The sequence below is a fragment of the Capsicum annuum genome, chromosome 4 (genome assembly GCF_002878395.1).
Source record: "Capsicum annuum cultivar UCD-10X-F1 chromosome 4, UCD10Xv1.1, whole genome shotgun sequence".
Lineage (NCBI taxonomy): Eukaryota > Viridiplantae > Streptophyta > Magnoliopsida > Solanales > Solanaceae > Capsicum > Capsicum annuum.
The window spans coordinates 89,752,018-89,774,556 of record NC_061114.1 but is presented as its reverse complement, the minus strand read 5'-3'; positions in this window follow the sequence as shown (position 1 = coordinate 89,774,556).

The following is a 22,539-nucleotide window of genomic DNA, read 5'->3' as shown; positions in this document are numbered from 1 at the left end:
TGAATCATTACAATCCTTAATCGATAATACCATATCTATAAACACATAAGTATTATTCATATTAAAACTTCGTGTATCTATAAATACATCCTTTATAATAAATGTATCAAACAAATATTTCTAACAATGATTCATATAGAAAAAATGGATCACATTAATATATCAAAAAAAGTACAAAGAAACAAATGTATCACAACAATTTTTAATGTATCAATTAACATATCAAAAAAATAATGAAGAAGTAGATTTTAAGTCCAATTTTGTCTAATTTATCAAAAAACATCTTCACGTTCATATCAAAATGAATCTCCATTATTGTTGAATTTCTGAATGAAGTACTTTTTATGAATGTTTTTCAGAGATTCATCGGTCTTAAGTAAAATAGATATTGCAATCATTAAATCCTACTAAGATTCTTTTTCATGAATTACAATTTCATCAACTTTATACGAATCATTTCTGTTCTCATAAACCCAAACACCCGAATGCCTTAACAACATAGAGATAGTCAACATTGACAATGTTTTTAATGTTTTATGATGAAGTAAAAAAGGGATGAAGAAATTGTGTAAAAATTATAGATTTGAAGGACGAATGTTTTGATTTTTCTATTTTTTTTACATTTTTTGTGCTTCTAAAAATGTTGAAACGTGATTTACTCCCCAATTTTAGGATATTTTGTTGTTTCCTTATTTAGATAATAGATTTTTTTTTCAAATGTATCAAATTGCATATGTATCATGGTCAAAAATATGTATCAGGAAAAGCTAAAAGTGGTATATTTTGTAATTAGATAAAGTTATGATAAAAATAGTTATTAGCACCTTAATGTAAGGTATTTATGTAAGTTACCCTAATTTCTATCACTCACTTATTTAGTCAGACCCCAAAAAAATGATACATTTTATATTTAGTAACTATTTAACATTAAAGTGCCTATTATATCCTTAATAAAAAATTTATAGCCACACAAAAATCTAACACTTACTTTAGATCACAAATTTCAAAGTTTTCCTCTTTCTTAAATTTTGTACCAAGTCAAACTACCTCACATAAACTGAGATAGAGAGACTATAAATTTTTTGATCCACGCAGGATTTTTTAATAGTGAAATTGATTTACATTCTGTAAATCACTCCACAAAAAAAGTCTATAACTAATTTAAAATGGTCTAATCCACAAAGGTATTCATGATCGTAACTTCTATTTTTGGTCGGTAAATGGACAGTAGATCAATTCAGAGACTAGAAATTATAGACTTATAATTCACGGACGGATTCAAGTCCATGAATTTCATTTAAAGACCAATAAGTTCCATCATAAACATCTTCAGAAAAGGTTTTTGATAGAGACATTTTGACAAAATTCATTTCTAACTGAATTTACGACCTGTACATTGAAACCACTAAATATGGGCATAATTTATAGGTCCTTACAATGAAATTTTAAAAGATTTCACAACTTTTATTTGTACCTTCACAATATTTTCCATTGTCATTTTATAAAACTAGCAGTGTATGGTTGCAGGCTAGGCTCCAATAAAAACAAAATTCATCGTGGAAAAAGGGACACCCCTCTGATGAAGTATAGAAGGCATGAGGAGTTTAAGAAATTAGATGCAAAATGGAAATCCACTAATACAAGGGTTAGGTAGCCATGAAGCCCTAGAACACAGAGGGGGACCTATGTTGAGGGTAGGGAGTGCACGTGTACCCGCTACCCTTAAGAAAAACTATGTATATATAGTTCGTATATTTGTATAAATATTAGGAAATTATGTTAAGTATCTGTTATGCACCCTCAGTAACAACTAGCTTGGATAAAGATATGGTTGAGCGGGGCACTTAAAAGTGTCTCCCTTATAATCCAATAACTTGAGTTCGAATCTCAATAATAATATTTTTTAATTATAACATTTTTTAACTGTTTCTCTTTTTTTAAAGTGTGTGTTACTGCACTGCCTGTAGCATTATTCTTGTTATTTATGTTTTCACTTCAAACAATATTATCCACATTATTAGTATATTTTAAACTTTCGATTCATTGAAATTTTAAGTGCAAATATATGGATGTAAAAATTTCCTACTCAGTAGTTATTTATTTTACACTTTTTTGGGTTTAAAGTTGCAATTTCATTGATAATCAAAATATTTACAATCTTCTCAAAACAGTCTTGGATTGACTGCTATCTATAGTTCTATCACTACTTCTCTCTATAAAGATAATCAAAACAAATTAAGCTTGATCCCTACTACTACAATCTCCTAGTCTAGGGATATGCATTAAGTTTCTGGAGTTTATTGTGCATTTGTTTTTATTCCTTCCCCTGATATGAATATGTTGGTCGAAGGACGTCTTCATCAATCTATCAGCATTCATTTGTGTATCTTTGAATCTGTCTTTGTTTCTCTCCCTCCATTCAATGTAATTATCATAGAAAACCCCACTGTTGAAATTTCTGCTAGTCTAAATTTTCTTCTGGCCATTGTGTCTATCCATTGTATCGCACCATCCCACTGTTGTATTACTCTTCTAAATCCCATCCAAACACACAGTCTCTTCCATAGACTATAATTCTTTTCACAATCAAAGACTAAGTGCTCAAATGTGTCTAGTTCCTTGCCATAAAATATGCAATATGTTGGAACCTGTATACTTAACTTTAGCGAATGAGGCATAGTTGCTAGCCTATGTTGCACAGCTAACTAAAAAATAAACTTGAAGTGAGGATGGATCTCTTTATGTAAGGAAAGGTTCTATAATACTCCGAGTCTACACCCTGGACGTCACACGGTACTTATAATCCTGAGGGACCACAAGCTAACCCATGACTAGTACCTGCTGTGAGCACTGATTAATACTACTAATAACCTATGTAGAAATATAACTGAAATGCCATAAGGTTATCAAAATAAAGAAATAAATACTGAATATAGATAGCAATACCAAAAAACTGAACATCTATCTAAACTAGTCTAGTCTGAAAGTCTCTAACTGTCTAAATAGGGAGTTGATAGGACAAGTCTGGAACTAACATCGACTACTGAACATACTAAACTACTAGAATGCTGAAATAATAATTCATTAGTAGTGAACATACTAAATCAGGCTTGCCGCACTCGAAACAAACATCGCTGCCAGTTCTGCAGACACCCTGATGGTTTCTGTCATACTTCTGGCAAATAGGATTTGTTCGAGCACTGCTAACACTACCCTGAGACTTAGATCCTGGTGCCCTATCCTTATTATCATTTTTGAACTTAGGCATTGGAGCACTGGCAGAGGACGGGGCTATAACTGAAGATTTTGAGTGGAACTGAGGATGATTCCCACCTCGGACTTAGGCTGAGTGAAGTTGAAGCTATATATTCAAGCCCTTATATTCTTCCTCTCTTTCTCCTTAGTCTTTTGCTCCTTTATCTGCTGAGCATGGACCATCATCCTAGCCAAGTCTATCTTCTTAATTAGAATCATGGCCCTACACTCCTTGACCACACTGTTGGATACCCCAAACACAAACTTACTCATCTTAGATCTGCTATCAGCTACCAAATAAGGAGCATATCTGGCTAACTGAGTAAACTTGAGAAATTAATCTTTTACTTTCATGCTTCTCTGCTTAAAGTTAACGAATTCTAATACCTTATCTTCCCTTAACTCCAATGGGAAGAACCTATATAGAAAGGCAGTAGCTAACTCCTCCCATTCTATATGCCCTGCATCTACGGCCCTATCTGCCTTTCAGTGCTTAAACTATGTATAATCCACATCCTACAACTGATATGCAGCTAACTTGGAACTCTCACTAGAGGTTACCCCCATAATATTTGTGACCTTCTACACTATGTTAAGGAATTTATGTGGGTCCTCTACAAACTTAGACCCTTAAAATAAAAGAGGGTTCATTCGGGTGAAGTCCCAAATTCTAGCTATAGTAGTATTGGCCACTGGGTTGGCCTGAATAACAGTTGGGTGATTATTCTGGGCTGCTAGAAAATAGGCTAGAGTGGTGAAAGCTTCTCTAAATTCTGTGTGAGAAACATGCTCATCCAAGGGATCTGCCTGAACGGGCGGAGGTGCTGGCTGGTTTCCAGTTCTTTTTTCGTTAGTTTTTTTGGAAGGCATATTGTGTAAATAGAAGGGAAACTTAAATTAGCCAGAGAGTTTAACTTGAGCTCATTCTCAGTCGCACGACATGAATACTGAAACAACGGAAAATTTTCCTAAAACCCCTTATAACCTCTTGCCCATAAGTGTGGTGCTCTACACACCCTTGCACAATAATATACTTCACATAGTTTTTAGACTCTCTAGGACTCTATTGAACCTTAGGCTCCGATACTAAGTTTTTAACACCCCGAGTCTACACCCTGGACGTCACACGATGCTTATAATCCTGAGGGATCACAAGCTAAACCATGATTAGTACCTGCTGTGAGTACTGAATAATAATACTAATAAGATATGCGTAAATACAACTGAAATTCCATAAGGTTCTAAAGAAATGAATATTGAATACTGATAGCAATACTGAAAAACTAAAGATTTGTCAGAACTAGTCTAGTCTAAAAGCCTCTAATTGCCTGAATAGAGAGTTGATGGGACAACTCCCCAACTAACTCCAACTACTAAACATACTAATCTAATGGAATGCTGAAATAATAATTCTTTCCTCAAAATATGAGGACTCACTACTATAACTGTTACTGCTAACCTAAGCTGCTAAGTACGGTCAGGAGCCCATGTGTCTAAACTTATGAGATGAGACATCATAGCACAAAAGAAAGAGTATGCGTTAGTACTTTGAGTGTACTAGTATGTTAAGTGAGTTAGGATGATATACATGGGTTCATATGCATGAGATGATAACTGACTGAATGAATATTATGAATAACTGAATGAGAGTACATGAATAACTAAAACTGTTGTAAATGATAATTAGGTAATACTGTGTATATGAATATAGTATCTGAGATCCTACTAAAACTAAATACTGAGTTCTGATAACTGGGTGGATGATATCTGAGATTACTGATAATTGTATTACTATAACTGGGTGACTATTTCTGACGGTCCTGATTCTATAAAACCGAACTGAGTTTTATACTGATTCTTGAACTAAAACTATAACTGTGGGAGTGTTCATCTAACCGATATACCTCGATTATAAATTCAGTTGGGGTCCAACCTGTGACCTTAGTTGGAAGGGTGTTAGCACAGTGCCACGGGTACTAACAATGGCTATGTGGATCCACTAAGGAATCACCCTCATCTGGCAGGTGAGATATGTATTACCCTCAACTGGAATATGAACACTTTATTAACCCTCATCTAGTAGATTGATATATTCAACCTACGCTACGCAGTTCTGGAACTAAGTGACTGCTAATAAAGGTCACATCCTCAACTGGAAGGTGAGCCCCCATTCCTAGGTTCGCTCGGTGCTGAATCCTACTCCCATCTAAATAGACACTTAAGTGATCACTAGGCCTGATTAAACTGTTACTTATCTTGTTAATTGACTGAACTGGACTGAGTTCATTGAGTTCTATCACTGAACGAGTACTACTATTTGTGACAATACTGAGACTACTTTGTCGCTACTCTAATTCCAGGTAAATAGCTAGATTTTTTGGGTATTGAATACCCCCAGGACTCAATAGCATTAATAGCAAAACATGGCAAAATCTTGAAAACATTACATTAACTACTTATTCACCATGCAATCATTTAGACATTTTGTCAAACACTTGAGAGGCATGAACTTGTACATGAATGGGACCACATGATAACATGTCATGAATTCACTACTCCACTTACATAGGAAATCTATCAAACACTTGGAGAGCATAATTATTTCACATGGAATTAATCAAAGTATAAACATCATGGCTACAACATTCAACTTGCAATTCAAGGGTTTAACATGAGAATCACATAACTCTACACACATGATAATTAATCCGTTTGAAACTTGCAATGAATCTTGATTTGAAAACCAAACATAAATACATACATGAATACAATCCTAACTCAAACATGTAAATCATGAAATCAATAAACTTGTAGTTTAAAAAAGGTTCTTGAACTCCAATGGTGGAAGGAAACCCAAGGATGAACACCTAGCATACGTTAGTAATTAAATTCGTGAAAATCATTGGTGTGTTCTTGAAGCTTGGACTTACAATTGAATGACCTAGGGTTTTGTGCTTGAGAGGATTTGAGAGAAAATGAGTGATTTTGCCCATAGGATAGCTAAATTTCATGTTTTAGAGCTAAATAAAAGTGGGAAAATTTACTTAATTACCCCTCTAGATGTATACTTAATTACAGAAAAATATGCCCAGCGACACACAGACCGATATGATGCGTCAATAGAGTCGACGCAATGGCCGACACGACGTGTTGAGATTGCATTGGCTCACTGGAAATTACATGCTTGAGCAGGTGACGATACTATCGACATGATGGATAGCATGACGCATCGAGATCTCTTTGATCCACTATTTTAGATATCTAATTAGGATTCTAACGATGTTCGAAAAATCAAAAACTCACTCGAGGTGACCTATTGATATCTCAGATCATGAATCGACTTAAAAATGATATTTTAAGGTTGTAAGGATAAAAAAGAAAGTCATTGAAATATCTAGGCCAAAAATGAGATGAAGAGTCACTACTTAGCAGAAATTTTCTAAGTCTGGGACCTCTTTTGGCATGCTATCTACGACTGAAATAACTGGGATTTTGGGGGGTCTTACAGGTTCTTCCAAACAATCTTATGATACTGAGACATCAACAATTTATACATTTTGTGAGTGGAAAGGAGTTTCCTTGCATTACTCATGCAAAGGCATTGTGTAGTCCGCCAGCCCTCATAGGACTCTACATGATCCAGTTTCTAGCCTTCAATATCTTTTTTATCACCGAAGAAGCATTCTTTGGTATTAATATGTCACGACACCAACCAAGGCCTGGCCATGCGGGTATCTCAAATCCCACGTGGAAAGGAGATCACCTCTTTCACCTAACCTAGTCAACACAACAACCTCAGAGTCAGATAAATTTCAAACATATAATAAGATACGAGTTTAATTATATAAAGACATCAAAGTATAACTATAACTAATACTAATGGGTATCGGCGTCAATGGAAATACTAATACCAATTCTGATACCACTACCGACACCACCCATACCAATAGTAGCCTGACAAAACCTTTAATCAAATTTAAAGAGTATCTGATCGGGACATGCTCTGACCAAAGTCTAAAAAGATCTGAAACATAGAACATATATACCATGAAGGAAGCCTTCCATGATATAGAAGCTAACAACTTTAATGTTGACTAATGAACCAACTCGAACACAAAATCACTGTGCAGGAAAAAAAAAGTTCCAGAGACTACATCGCGTGGGGATACAGCATTCGGAGACAGTTAGCAATTTGATCACTAGCCTGTAACTCAGGGATAGAAGAATAAAATAATGCCTTCAATCAAAACCAAGTCAAATCACCATATGCAATCACATGATTACATATATATAATGTTGTGTTAGGGAACAAGGCATAGCATAAATTTTAAAAACCTTAACCTAGCTTGTGTAGCATAAATGTCATATAACAAGGTACCCACGAGCTATATAGGCCCTGATCTCCCTTAGATTAAAGGGCCCTAGTGCGTATAGCCACACGAACTAGAGAATATCCATATCCATATATTCCTTTAATGGGGACTCGGACCTCCCAGCATAATCAAGGTGACTTAAGCACAAATATATACAATATGGGGGACTCAGACCTCCCATTCATATATTCATTTAGGGGACTCAAACCTTCCAGTCATAGAGACGCCCGCACCGGCTAGCGCAGTTTCTAGTGTTAGTCCTTCGGACTCCACTTAAATGGCTCGGCTACACATCCCTCTTTAAAGCTCAATTTAGAATTTTCATTACATATATACACAACCATTAATCTAATTACTTACCATAGGCATCCCATTGGTATCGTCTTACCTATCCCTACTTGCAATCGTACAACATGCCATAACCATTATTAATTAACCTTAGGACTCAAACCAATTGTCTAAACAGAGACATCAATTCAATTCAAAATTTAGGGACTCGGTCCCAATTAGCCAATCAAACTAACGAGGTTACAATTCAAATCAATTTATGACCAACAAGGCCTTCATAAAACCATTTAAGAATTATCAACTTTCATAGGCCAATGCCTTAGTTCAAACACAATTCATATGTGACAAGATTCTTCTCATTGACTTTTTCACAAACACATTAAGGACATACCATTATTAAACCATTATTCAAGCCAAAAACCATTAAGTCTAGGGTTAAACATAACCCCTTTCATTAAACCATAATTCCCATGCACCCACATGTGTAAAACCATTATTAAAACATGTATAATCATATTTTGAAACATGAGAAAACAATACTCAACATTATGCATTCAAACCCTCAATAATGGCTTTCAAAAAAATCATTAATAAACCACAACAATATTTAAAATACATGATTTTTCTGAAATAAAAATGGTGGAAAATTCATTTGCCTGAGTTAGGAAGATTCATAGAGAGATTTTTATCCTTAAGCCCCTAGATTACCTCCTTGAAGAAACCCTAGCCCAATCTTCTTGAGAGGTTTTTAAAGAGTGTTTTTTATCTTCTAAAGTGTAGGATGAGGGACCAAATAAGGTTATAAGACGTGGGGTATTAAGGTCTTGGGGTGGGAATTAGCCAAAATACCCTCAGTTTAAAAGTAGTAAAAAGAAAGTAAGTGGGTACGATTAGACCATTCAACTCATAACCACATCATACGAGTGGTACCCTCAAATTATCACTTGATCAGAAAGTTGGACACCATATTTTGTCCAACATACGACTTTCTTGCCCAACTCGAATCATCACCATATGACTAGTACTATTCCAATCGTACCCTAGGTAGAACATCAAAGGATAGACACTATACAACATATGGTTTAGACCCTACCTCTCATCACTTAAATATATAACTCGTATAGAGTCTTCTCGTACCAAGGAAAGAACTTAACCAATATACGACTAGGGTCCATAGACCTATACCCATACCATATAACTACTATGGTGAGCTGTATGATCAACAGAAGACTCAAACACATAAAATTTTACAAGGGCAAAAGTTTGGTGTGCTTCAATCTCCCCCCTTAGGATCATTCATCCTCGAATAATGAGAAAAAGCAATACAAGCAGGATTAAACCTCAAACATCTCTACTCTTACCTTTGATATAAAAAACAAAATACATAGGAATTCACAAGCTATTATCAATAAAGATAGAAAACAAAGATATTAAGAACAACACATACCTCAAGCACGATTTTTCAGAATCGGGAATAGGAATAGATACTTGGACTTCATGTCATCCTCAGCTTCCCAAGTAGCTTCCTTAAATATTTGGTTCCCCATATAACCTTTACTGAAGCCACATCTTTGGCTCACAACTAAAAAACTTGTTGATCCAAGATCCTCAATAGGACCTTCTCATAGGACAAAGAATTTGAAATACCAATGTTCTCTAAGGGAACAACCAATGAAGGGTCACCCACACATTTCTGCAACATGGACACATGGAATACTAGAAGAATGGAAATCATGCTACAGGTCAATTCCAACTGATACACAATATTAACAACCCTTCTTAAAATTAAGTACGGGCCAACATACCATAACTGAGCTTCCCTTCCTTCCTAAACCGCATTACTCCCTTCATGGGAGACACCTTCAAGAACACCTAATCTCTAACCTCAAACTCCAAGTCCATTCAACTCATGTCCACATAGGACTTTTGGCAACTTTGGGAGGTCTTAAGCCAATCCCGAATTACCTTCACCTTTTCCATAGCTTGGTGAACTAAATCCAGGCCAAATATTTCTATTTCACCAACCTCAAACCACCCAATAGGAGATCTACACCTCCTACTTAACAATGCCTTAAATGGGGCCATACCAATTCTAGAATAACAACTATTATTATAAGTAATTCAATCAAAGGAAAATGGTCAAATAAATTACCACCATAGTCAATCAAATAGGCTCACAGCATATACTCCAAGGTCAGAATAATCTATTTGCCTTGCCCATCAGAGTGCGGGTGTAAAGGAGTAGTAACACTCACTTTAGTCCCCAAACCTTGCAGAAAAGTGCACCAAAAATGCAATGAGAACTGAGTGGCACAATCCAAATTAATTGATACAAACACACCTTGCAACTTTACACTTCATCAAGGAACAACTTTGCATAATACTTGATAGAATAAGAAGTCCTCATTGGCAAAAAGTGAGCGGACTTAGTCATCCTATCCACGATGACCAAAATAAAGTCACACTAATTTCACGACCGCAAAAGGCCGATAACAAAATCCATATTAATTATCTCCTATTTCCATAGCAGTAATTCAATCTCTTAAAGGAGCCCACCGAGCCTCATGTGCTCCATTTTCACTTGTTAACATACCATACACTTAGCCATAAAGTTGGTTGCATCCTGCTTCATGTTATTCTACTAATACATCTCCTTAAGGTCATGATACATCTTTACAAAACTGGGATGAACCGTATACCACAATTCATGAGCCTCTGCCAAATTCCTACCTCACAATCCATCAATATTAGGAACACACAACCTCCCTTGGTACCTCAATATACCATCACCACTGATCTTGAAGGTCATATCCTTATGCCTACCCACATTATCCTTGATCTTCATCAAAAAAGGATCTAGCACCTCTTCTACTTTATTTCCAAACCAAGATATGACTGTGCCACCTATTGCACAAACACAAAACCATTCTTAGAGTTCAAGAGACGAACTCCAAGGTTAGTCAAATAGTGAATATCTTTCACCAACTCCCACATATCCTTATCCACATATGACAAGCTAACCATGGATAACCTACTAACAGCATCAGCAACCACATTAGCTTTACCTAGGCGGTAGTAAATACTCACATCATAGTCCTTTAACAACTCAAGTCACTTTTTATGCCTGAGATTAAGCTCTTTTCGAGTGAACACATAATGACGGCTCTTATGATTAGAAAAAATATCAACATGTACCCCATACAGATAATGACACCAAATTTTAAATGCAAATACCACAGCTAACAATTCTAATTCATGAGTGGGGTAAATCTTATTATAAACCTCTAACTTCCTAGAGGCATAAGCTACCACCTTACTATGTTGCATTGAAACACAAACCAAACCAACTCGGAAGGCATCACAGTAGACCATAAATCACTCTATACCCTCAAGTAGAGTCAAGATCGGAGTTGAAGTTAACTTATTTTTTAGTTTCTCAAAGCTACCCTCGTATGCATCAGACCACAAGAAATTTACATTCTTCTGAGTCAATTTGGTCAGTGGAATAAAAATAGAAGAAAAACTCTACACGAACCTCCTATAATAACCAGCTAAACCCAAGAAGCTCTGAATATCAGATGGATTCATAGGTCTAGGCCATCTCATAACCATAATAACCATTTGAGAATCATCTTTAATACCCTCACTAGACATGTGTAATGCCCCAAGACTACCCCCTATATGTCACATGGTTCTTAGGACCACAAGTGATCCCAAGATAACCCATGAACTGGCATACTATTAAGAAACTGATTTAGATATGTATCAAATAACTGAGTTTACTATGCAAAAAAATAATCATGATGAAAACTAGGAAAATATAATACTAATATAATTTTACATTTTGATAAAACTGAAAAGAGGATTTGAAATTACATGACTAACTTTAACCGACATCTATGAAGCTTTTACTATACTGACTATACTGTATAAATCTTGTGAGTCATAACACTTAGTTCAAAAAGTTTTACTTTTACTCTTTCTGATAGTGGAATAAGTAGAACTGAAGTTTAGTCTGTTTTTAAATCATCCAGTCTAAGTGTAAAAGGACTCACCTTTATATCGGTAAACTAAAAGTTGAAATCTCATGGTAAACTAAAAGTTAAAATAATATCTAAATAAAATCATGAGCCTATACACTTAGTTTCTAAAAGTTATTCTATTATTCTATTTTAGGACATAGGGAGTTTCTTCTAAAAACTTTTTTATTATTCTTTCTATTAGAGAGGTTCTTCTAACCGGTATAAACCTTGTGGGCTATAATGGAGTCCAACATCTTGTTCCCCTAAGGGGAAAATCTCCATTGGGGAGAGGTGGCATACTATTGCCAAGGAGTATAACTTAAGCTAATTGATAACAATCTGTATTTATCACCCATATAAATAGGAATAATCAAAATAATCCATACTTATATTGGGTCATAGTTCTGGGGTGTGTGAACTAGGACACATACCCAACTCGGTACTAAATACTACTCCATTTAATTTGTATGCTCATTCTGTTGGAAATTCACTTTAAAACTAGCATAAGGGTTTACAATGAAAGCCAGTTATGCATCTGTTTAATTTACACTATAATAGAATCTATAATAAAACTGTAAAGTGGATTCCATATCTTAGTTGTGAATCAAAAGATCAGATCTTGTTCAAATCTGAATGTAAACTAGTCATAGGATGCTAAAAGCATAATCTTTTTAAATACCAATACTTAAACTTAAGGATTAAAACCAATGCTTAAAACTCATATCAAATCATCACAAAGATCATGCTCAATAATGCAAATCTCGATATTCTCTAACAATCCTAGTCAAGATAATAAAATTCAATTCTCAATCTGTAAAATCAAGACACACGCATGAAGATGTGAATGTAGACATGCAATTCAACATTTAAAACACTTGTAACATCATAATTGTAAGACCCCATAAAGTTCTTAGCTTAAATCAGTTCTTTAGGCTTGTCAAGGGGTCCCAGACTTAGAAAACTTAGAATATTTTAGCTAAGTATTTAGACTTAGTATTATTTTAGCCTTCGAAAGTTGGCATTCTTATTTTTTTACCTTCATATCCACTAAATATTGATATTTGAGTTAATTCCTGATCAGGAATGTCAATAGGTGTTTGCGGACAAGTTTTAGATTTTTAAAACCTCATTTAGATCATGTTAGAGTGCCCAAAATAGTGGGTCGATGCAATCTCAACGCGTCGGGTCGACCATCGCATTGATAAGATAGTTTTTCCCCAGCTTCAATGCAAATTCCAACTAATCGATATGGACTCAATGCGGTGTATTGGCTATCGCATCGATGCCAATGATGCGGCACATCGGCCTGCGGTCAGTAACATAGTTATTGAGTTATTAAAGACCGCATCCTTGGGGATATTTGGATCTTTTTCCCATATCTTTCAGCCCCCAAAACATGAAATTAAGCCCTTTGGAGAGAAAATATACTCATTCTTTCATTAATTTTCTCAAGAACAAAACTCTAGGTGCTCAAGTTTCAAATTAAGAACTTAAGAACTAACCATTAACTTTCAAAAATTCATCAGCCAAGGTATCTGAAGTGCTCATCCAAGGGTTCCTTCCACCCTTGGAGTCCAAGAAACTCTTTTAAAGTTCATGTAAAGTGATTTCATGATTTTCATGAGTTGAATAAAAGTGTATTCATGATTTATTTCAAGATTTATGTAGGTTTAATAGATATGTGTGCTTTATCAAGTGAATTCATGTTGATACTCTTGGAATTATGTAATTAAAATTGAATCACGTAACCTACATATTGTTTTAGTATTATGTGCATATATTATGCCCTACAAGTGTTTGATGAATTGCCCATGTGAGTTAAATACTGAAATTATATCTTGTTTAGCATGTATGCAAGTATTAATGTCATGCAAGTGTTTGCTTGAATGCCCAAATGAATGAATGATGACTAAGTAGTTAGTTACCATGTATTTTAAGTTTATGTTATTGAGTCCAGGGAGTATTTAATACTCGACAATTTAGCTGCTTGTCTAGATCCATGGTCAGTCACAGAGTAGAATCAGTCATGTCACAATTAGTAGAATTCAGTCAGTACAAAACTTAAGAAAATTCAGTGAACTCGGAATCAGTCCAGTTCAATTCAGTAAAATTAGTTCAGTTCAATTATGCAGTACAATCAGTATCAGTCTATTCTAGCCTAGTATAGTTTAGAATCAGTCCAGTGTCTATTCAATTAGGAGTAGGATTCAACATCGAGTGAACCCAAGGATTGGGACTCACCTGTCAGTAGAGGGTAAAATCTTTAGAAGTAGTCCTTGCATTCTAGAACTACATAGCCAACATAAGTTGAGACATCAACCTACCAGTTGAGGGTTGATAAGGTAATCTACCTACCAGTTGGGGGTACCACTATTCTCGTTCAGAGTACCTACCATGTGAGGGTGACTCAGCACTTGTCCTTACCTGTGGTACAGTATTGATACCCTTCCAACTGGGGTTACAGGTTGGACCCTAATTAGTTTAGAGAGGGGCATGTCAGTTAAATGATTACCTCTCACAGTCTCAGTTCCAGTCTCAGTCTCAAAATAGAACTTAGTTTAGTTCTACAGATTTAGGACTATCAGACATAGTCACTCAGCTTAGTACGAAGCTCAATATGATTCCATAATATTTAGAACTATCAGATACAATTATTCAGATAATTAGCAATAGAGTATTCATAAACTCAGATATCGGTTACTAGTATTCAGGTTTAGTACTCAGTATTAGCACGATCTCAGTTACAATCTATGTATTCATGCATCTACTATTACTCAGTCATACTCATGTTATTCAATTATTATTGTTCAAGAATATGAACCCATGTATTTTAGCCTACCTCACTGAGCATACCAGTATATTTAAAGTACTTACGCATACTTTTGTTTTGCGGTATGATGTCTTACATCGTATGTTCAGATGCACGGGCTCTAAAGCACCCTTAACAGCTTAGATTCTCAGCTTTCAGAGTAGTGGTGAGTCGTCATAGTTTGAGGACATGCTCATTATTTATAGTATTTCAATTTTATATTAGTAGATGGAGTTAGTTGGGGGCTTGTCCCATCAACTTCATAGTTCAGATAGTTAGAGGCTTTTCAAACTAGAGTATTTTAAGATAGTTGTGCAGTTTTTCAGTACTTATATTCAGTATTGGTATTTTGATACCGCATTCAAATTGATTTATAGATTTAAACCTTATGGTATATGTTTCTACCTATTTTTCCAATCATTATAGTATTTATTATATAGTTATTGCAACAGGTACCAGTCATAGGTTAGCTTGTGGTCCTTTGAGATTATGAACTTCGTGTAGTATTTGGGGTATAGACTCTAGGCGTTACAAACTTGGTATCAGAGCCTAAAGTTCAACAGAGTCCTAGGAAGTTGAAAAACCACATTAGTAGTGTCTTGTGTATGGGTGTGTTGCACGCCACACTTATGGATAGGAGGCTACGAGATGTTTTAGGAAAAGTTTCCCTTGTTTCAGTATTCATGTAGTACGAGTGAGCATGAGCTCCAGTTACACTCTCTTTCTAACCCTATCTTCTCTTCCATTTATAGAATATGCCTCTAAGAGTACTCAGGGAAGAGGAACGGGAGTCCAGTCAGCCCCTCAGCCTATCCATCCAGATCCTTTGGGCTAGCATGTCTCCCATGCGGAGTTCAGAGCAGCCTTCACCATCCTAGCTCATTCTGTGGTAGCCCAGAATGAATGCCTTATTACCATTTCAGCCAACCCAGTGGCCAATACTACTGCTTCCAGAATTTAAGACTTCACCCGAATAAACCCTCTATCATTTACCAGGTCTAAGTTAGATGAAGACCTCAGGAATTTCTTGATCAGGTGCAGAAGATTACGGATATCATGGGGATGAATTCTGTTGAGAGCGTTGAGTTGATCGCATATCAGTTATAGGATAAGGCTCTCTCATGGTTTAAATAGTGAAAGGCAGAGAGGGCCATAGATACAGGGCCCATAGCGTGGTAGGAGTTTGCCATTACTTTTCTGGATAGGTTCTTCCCACTGGAGTTAAGGGAAGCGAAGGTTCTGGAATTTATCCATTTGTAGTAGGGAAATATAACTGTGAAAGAGTATTCTCTCAATTTTACTAAATTAGCTAGATATGCTCCTCATATGGTGGCAAAAAGCAGATCTCGAATGAGTAAGTTTGTGTTAGGGGCATCTAGCAGTATGGTCAAGGAATGTAGGACTGCAAGGCTTATCAAGGAGATGGAAATATCTAGGCTCATGATTTATGCTCAGCAGATATGAAAGTCTAAGAATAGGAATAAGGAGAGGGAAAATAAGAGAACGAGAATAGGTAGTTTTATCTTTTCTCATCCTAAGTCAAGCGGTGGGAATTATTCTCAGTTTCGCCCAAAATCTTCAGTTCCAGATTTGTCCTCAGCCAGTGCTCCTATGCATAAATTCAGAGATGGCAATAAAAATAGGGCACCGGGACCTAAACCTCAGGGCAGTGTTAGCTGTGCCCAAATTAATCCTTTTTGTCAGAAGTATGGCAAAAAGCACTGGGGTATCTATATAACAGACAACGATATGTTTTTTGGCTGTGGCAAGCCAGGCCACAGAGTCATAAATTGTCCCCAGTCAGATTCTCAAGGTCAAAATAATCGTCCCCATAGCTCATTTCGGTCACCTAAATCAGCAAGGGGCCACTTATAGTTTCACCAGTAGGCAACGCGCAAACAGACTCTATGCTCTTCAGTCCTGATAGGATCAAGAAAATTCTCCAGATGTGGTCACTGGTACGTTACAAGTTTATTATTTGTATGTTAACGCTTTACTAGATCCAGATGTGGTCATTGGTACGTTACAAGTTTACTCCTTATTTAGTAGTAGATTTTGGAGTCAGTCCTGAAATCCTAGAAGATCCCTTCTCAGTTAGCCCGGTGGGCATACAGGAACTATCCGATTATGGTATCTTAGAAAGTCACTTCAGAAGACTTAGTCAAATTAGAGATGACTGATTTTGATGTCATTATCAGCATGGATTGTCTTAATTCTTGCTATGCCTCAGTCGACTGTAAAAACATAATTTTTTAGTTTCAGTTTTTAAGTGAACCCATCCTAGAGTGGAGAGGTAGTACTTCAGCACTTAGGGGTCAACTTGTTTCTTACCTTTAGACTAGAAAAATTATAGTAAAGAGATATGTCTACCATCTCATTTAAGTCCAGGACTCTAGTTCTGTAAGCCCTACTCTTGAATCAGTGTCAGTAGCATATGAATTCCCAAATGTATTTCCTGAAGACCTTCCTAAAGTTCCTCCCAAGAGGGAAATTGATTTTGGAATCTATCTTCCCCCAGCTACTCAACGCATATTGATCCCGCCATACAGAATGGCTCCAGCAACACTCATAGAATTGAAGGAACAATTAAAGGATCTCCTAGATAAGGGATACATCTAACCCAGTGTTTCCTCGTGGGGTGCAGCAGTGTTATTCAAGCGTAAGAAATATGGTTTCCTCAGAATGTGTATAGATTACCATCACTTAAACAAAGTTATGGTCAAGAACAAGTATCCACTTCTCAAAATCGATGTCTTGTTTGACCAACTTTAGGGTGCCTGCTATTTCTCTAAGATAGACCTCAGATCTGGCTATCATTAGCTTAGAGTCAGGGAATTTGACATCTCAAAAATAGTTTTCAAAACTCGGTATGGTCACTTTAAATTCTTAGTCATGTCCTTTGGTCTTACCAATGCCCCAGTATCTTTCATGGACTTGATGAACTATGTGTTCAAGTATTACTTGGATATATTTGTCATAGTCTTCATAGACGACATTCTTATATGCTCCTATAGTGAACATGATCATGCAGACCATCTCAGAATAGTATTATAGACTCTCAGAAACCATCAGCTATTCGCGAATTCAGTAAATACAAATTTTAGCTAAGTTCAGTAGCCTTTCTTAGCCATATAATTTTCGATGATTGTATTAGAGTTGACCACTAAAATACCAAAGATAGCATTAGAGTTGATCCCCAAAAAACCAAAGCAGTGAGAAACTGGCTCAGGCCCATCTCTCCATCAAGTATCAGGAGTTTCTTGGGTTTGGCCGGCTATTATCAATGGTTCATTAAGGGATTTTTATTTATTTTATCCCTTATGTCCAGATTGACTCAAAAGTAAGTCAAATTTCAGTGGTTAGATTTTTGTGAAAAGAGTTTTTAGGAGTTGAAGACTCGACTCACTACACCTCTAATTTTAACCCGCCAGATGGTTCAGATGGCTTTGTTGTGCATTGTGATTCCTCCAGAGTTGGCTTGGGTATGTTCTGATGCAGAGAAGTAAGGTCATAACCTATTCCTCTAGGCAACTTAAACCCCATGAGAAGAATGACCCTACTCATGATCTTGAGTTAGCAGCAATAGTTTTTGCCTTAAATATTTAAAGGCACTATTTATATGGGGTGCAAGTTGATGTGTTTACTAATTATAAGAGCCTACAGTATGTATTCTCTCAGAAATATTTAAACCTCTATCAGAGAAGGTGGTTGGAGTTATTGAAAAACTACAACATGAGTGTCTTATATCATTCGGGCAAGGCCAATGTAGTAGTCGATGCTATCAGTAGGATGTCTATGAGTAGTATAACTCATGTCGAGGACAGTAAGAAGAAGTTAGCTCAGAAATTTTATCATATAGCCCGACTAGGTGTCCACTTAGTCAATTTAGCAGAAGGTAGTATATGGGTGCAAAGTAGCGCAAAATCATCCCTAGTTTGCAAAGTGAAGGAAAAGAAAGATAGGGATCCCAGTTTAGTCAAGTTTATGGAATCAGTCAGAGATTAGAATGTTGAGGTTTTCTCCCAAAGTGGAGATGGTATTTTGCATTGTCAAGGTTAACTATGTATGCCAGTCATAGATGACTTGAGGTAATGAATTCTTGTAGAAGCGCATGGTGCGTGCTACACTATTTATCTAGGGGCTACTAATATGTACTATGATTTGCTGGAGATCTATTGGTGGAGTGGGATGAAGAGAAATATTGTAGAGTTTGTGGCTAAGTTCTCAACATATCAGCAGGCTAAGATTAAGCATCAGAAGCCTAGTGGGTCCATGCAGGAGTTCAGCATTCCCATCTGGAAATGGGAAAAAGTGAACATAGACTTTGTGATGGGTTTTCCTCGTACTCATCGTTAGCATGATTTAGTTTGGGTCATTTTAGATAGGATGACCAAATCAATTTATTTCCTACCAATTCATACCTCTTACTCAGCTGAGGATTATGCCAAACTCTTTATCATGGAGTTGGTCATATTGCATGGTGTTCTATAGTCTATTATCTCAGATAGAGGTATGTAGTTCACCTTTTATTTTTGGAAATTATTCTAAAAGGGTCTTGGTACCCGTGTTCACCTCAGCATAGTCTTTCATCCTCAGACAGATAGTCAAGCAGAAAGGACTATTTAGACTTTAGAGGATATGCTTCGAGCATGTGCGATAGACTTTTAAGGTAGTTGGGATGACTGTTTGCCTTTGATTGAGTTTGCATATAGCAACAGCTATCACTCCAGCATTTAGATGGCTCTATTTGAGTTACTTTATGGTAGAAGGGGTAGATCTCTCATTGGTTGGTTTAAAGTGGGTGAGACCACAGTGGTAGGGCCTGACTTGGTATTTGCTACCTTAAAGAAAGTCCAATTGATCAGGGAAAGACTTAAGAAAGCTCAGAGTCGGTAGAAATCTTTTGCAGATGTGTGCAGAAAAGATCTAGAGTTTGAGATTGATGAATATGTGTACTTGAATATCTCTCCTATGAAATAAGTAAAGTGGTTTGGAAAGAAGGGGAAGCTTAGTCCTCATTATATCGGTCCTTACCGAATTCTCAGTCATTTCAGAAAGGTAACTTACAAGCTTGAGTTTCCTTTAGACGTATCTTCAGTCCATTCAGTGTTTCATGTCTCCTTTCTAAAGAAATGTATAGGTGACCCATCAGCCGTAATCCTCATAAAGGGCATAGATGTTCAGAATAGCCTCTCTTACGAAGAAATTCCAGTTGAAATTCTTGATTATCAGATTTGCAAACTGAGGAACAAAGAAATCCCTCTAGTCAAAGTTCTATGACGGAATCAGTCTGTTAAAGGAGCTATTTGGGAAGCAGAAGCAGATATGTAGACCAAGTATCCTCACCTTTTCTCCATAAACTTAGATTCAGCTTAAGGTAATAGTTTTTCTTAAGCTTATTCAGTTTCATGTTCAGATTTTAGTTAAAACATGGTATCAGTTACCATTGCATGTTCAATCATATATTCTTGAATTATGTTTAGCTATGTACTCATGTATCAGATATGCATGCTCAGTACGATAATTCAGTGTATCAGTGATCTCAGTCCTGAAACCATGCTTCAGTTATGTATCACCAGTGTCTAAGCTTGGTCTCTCTAGATTCTCAGTTTCAGCAGTCTCATACAAGGATGAATGTCCCTAAGGGGGGGATAATATAAGATCCAGTAAAGTTCTTAGCTTAAATCAGTCTTTTAGGCTTGTCAAGGGTCCCAGACTTATAATATTTTAGCTAGGTATTCAAACTTAGTATTATTTTATCCTTTGAAATTTGGCAATCTTATTTTACGGACTTTAAATCCATTAAATATTGATATTTGAGTTAATTCATGATCAAGAATGTAAATAGGTGTTTCAAGACAAGTTTTGAATTTTTTGAACCTGGTTTAGATCATGTTTGACTGCCCAAAATAGTGGGTTGACACGATCTTGATGCGTCGTGTCGACCATCACGTTGATAAGATAGTTTTTCCCCAGCTTTAGTGTAAATTCCAGTGAACTGATGTGGACTCAATGCGGTGCGTTGGATATCGTATCAATGCCAATAATGCGGTGCATCGACCTGTGTGTCAGTAATATAACTTTTCAGTCATTAAAATACCACGTCCTTGGGGGTATTTAGGACTTTTTTCCCATGTCCTTCATCCCCCAAAAGATGAAATTAAGCCCTTTAGAGGGCAAATATACTCATTCATTCTCCAATTTGCTCAAAAACAAAACCCAAGTTTCAAATCAAGAACTCACCATTAAATTTTAGAAATTCATCAACTAAGGTATATGAAGTGTTCTTCCAAGAGTTCCTTCCACCCTTGGAGTCTAAGAAACTTGTTTAAAGTTCATGTAGAGTGATTTCACGATTTTCATGATTTAAATCAAAGTGTATTCATGATTTATTACAAGATTCATGTAGAGTTAATTGGTATGTGTGCTTTATCATGTGAATTAATGTTGAAACTCTTGGAATTATGTTATTGGAATTGAATCACGTTGCCTACATGTTGTTTTAGTATATGGGCATATATTATTCTTCAGAAGTGTTTGCTGAGTTGCCCATGTGAGTTAAATAGTGAAACTATATCATGTTTAGCATGTATGCAAGTATTCATGTCATGCAAGTGTTTGATTGAATGCCCAAATGAATGAATGATGACCAAGTAGTTAGTTACCATATCCCAAGAAATATACCATGTCTTTTAAGTTTATGCTATCGAGTCCTGGGGGTATTTAATACCTGATAATTCAGCTGCTTGTCTAGAGCCATGGTCAGTCACTGAGTAGAATCAGTCATGTCATGATTAGTAGAATTCAGTCAGTACAGAACTTAGGAAAATTCAGTGAACTCAGAATCAGTCTAGTTCAGTTTAGTACAGTTCAGTTATACAGTACAATCAGTAACAGTCCAGTCTAGCCTAGTATAATTTAGAATTCAGTCCATTGTCTATTCAGTTAGGAGTAGGATTCAGCATCGAGTGAACCCCGAAATGGGGACTCACCAGCTAGTAGAGGGTGAAATTCTTAGAAGCAGTCCTTGTATTCTAGAACTAAGTAGCCAGCGTAGGTTGCGACATCAACCTGCCAATTGAGGGTTGATGAGGTGATCTACCTACCAGTTGAGGGTACCACCATTCTCGTTCAGAGTACCTGCCAAATAAGGGTGACTCTGCATTTGACCTTACCCGTGGCACTGTATTGATACCCTTCCAACTGGGGTTACAGGTTGGACTCTAATCAATTTAGAGAGGGGCATGTCGGTTAGATAATTACCTCTCACAGTCTTAGTTTTAGTCTCATTCTCAGAATAGAACTTAGTTTTTAGAACTATCAAATATAGTAATTACGCTAATCAGCAATACAGTATTCGTAAACTCTGATATTAGTCACCAATATTCAAATTCAGTACTCAATATTATCACGAGCGTAGTTATAGTCTATGTATTCATGCATGTATTCTTACTCAGTTATACTCATGTTATTCAGTTATTATTGTTCATGCATATGAACCCATGCATTTCAGCCTACCAAACTGAGCATACTAGCATATTCAAAGTACTGACACATGTTTTTCTTTTGTGCACGGCCTCCAAAGCACCCTTAGCAGTTTAGATTCTCAGCTTTTAGAGTAGTGGTGAGTCCTCATAATTTGAGGACATACTTATTATTTACAGTACTTCAGTTTTATTTCAGTAGATGGAGTTAGTTGGGGGCTACTCCCATCAACTCCATTGTTCAGACAGTTAGAGGTTTTTCAGACTAGAGCATATTCTATTTAGTGTTGGTATTTTGATACCACAAT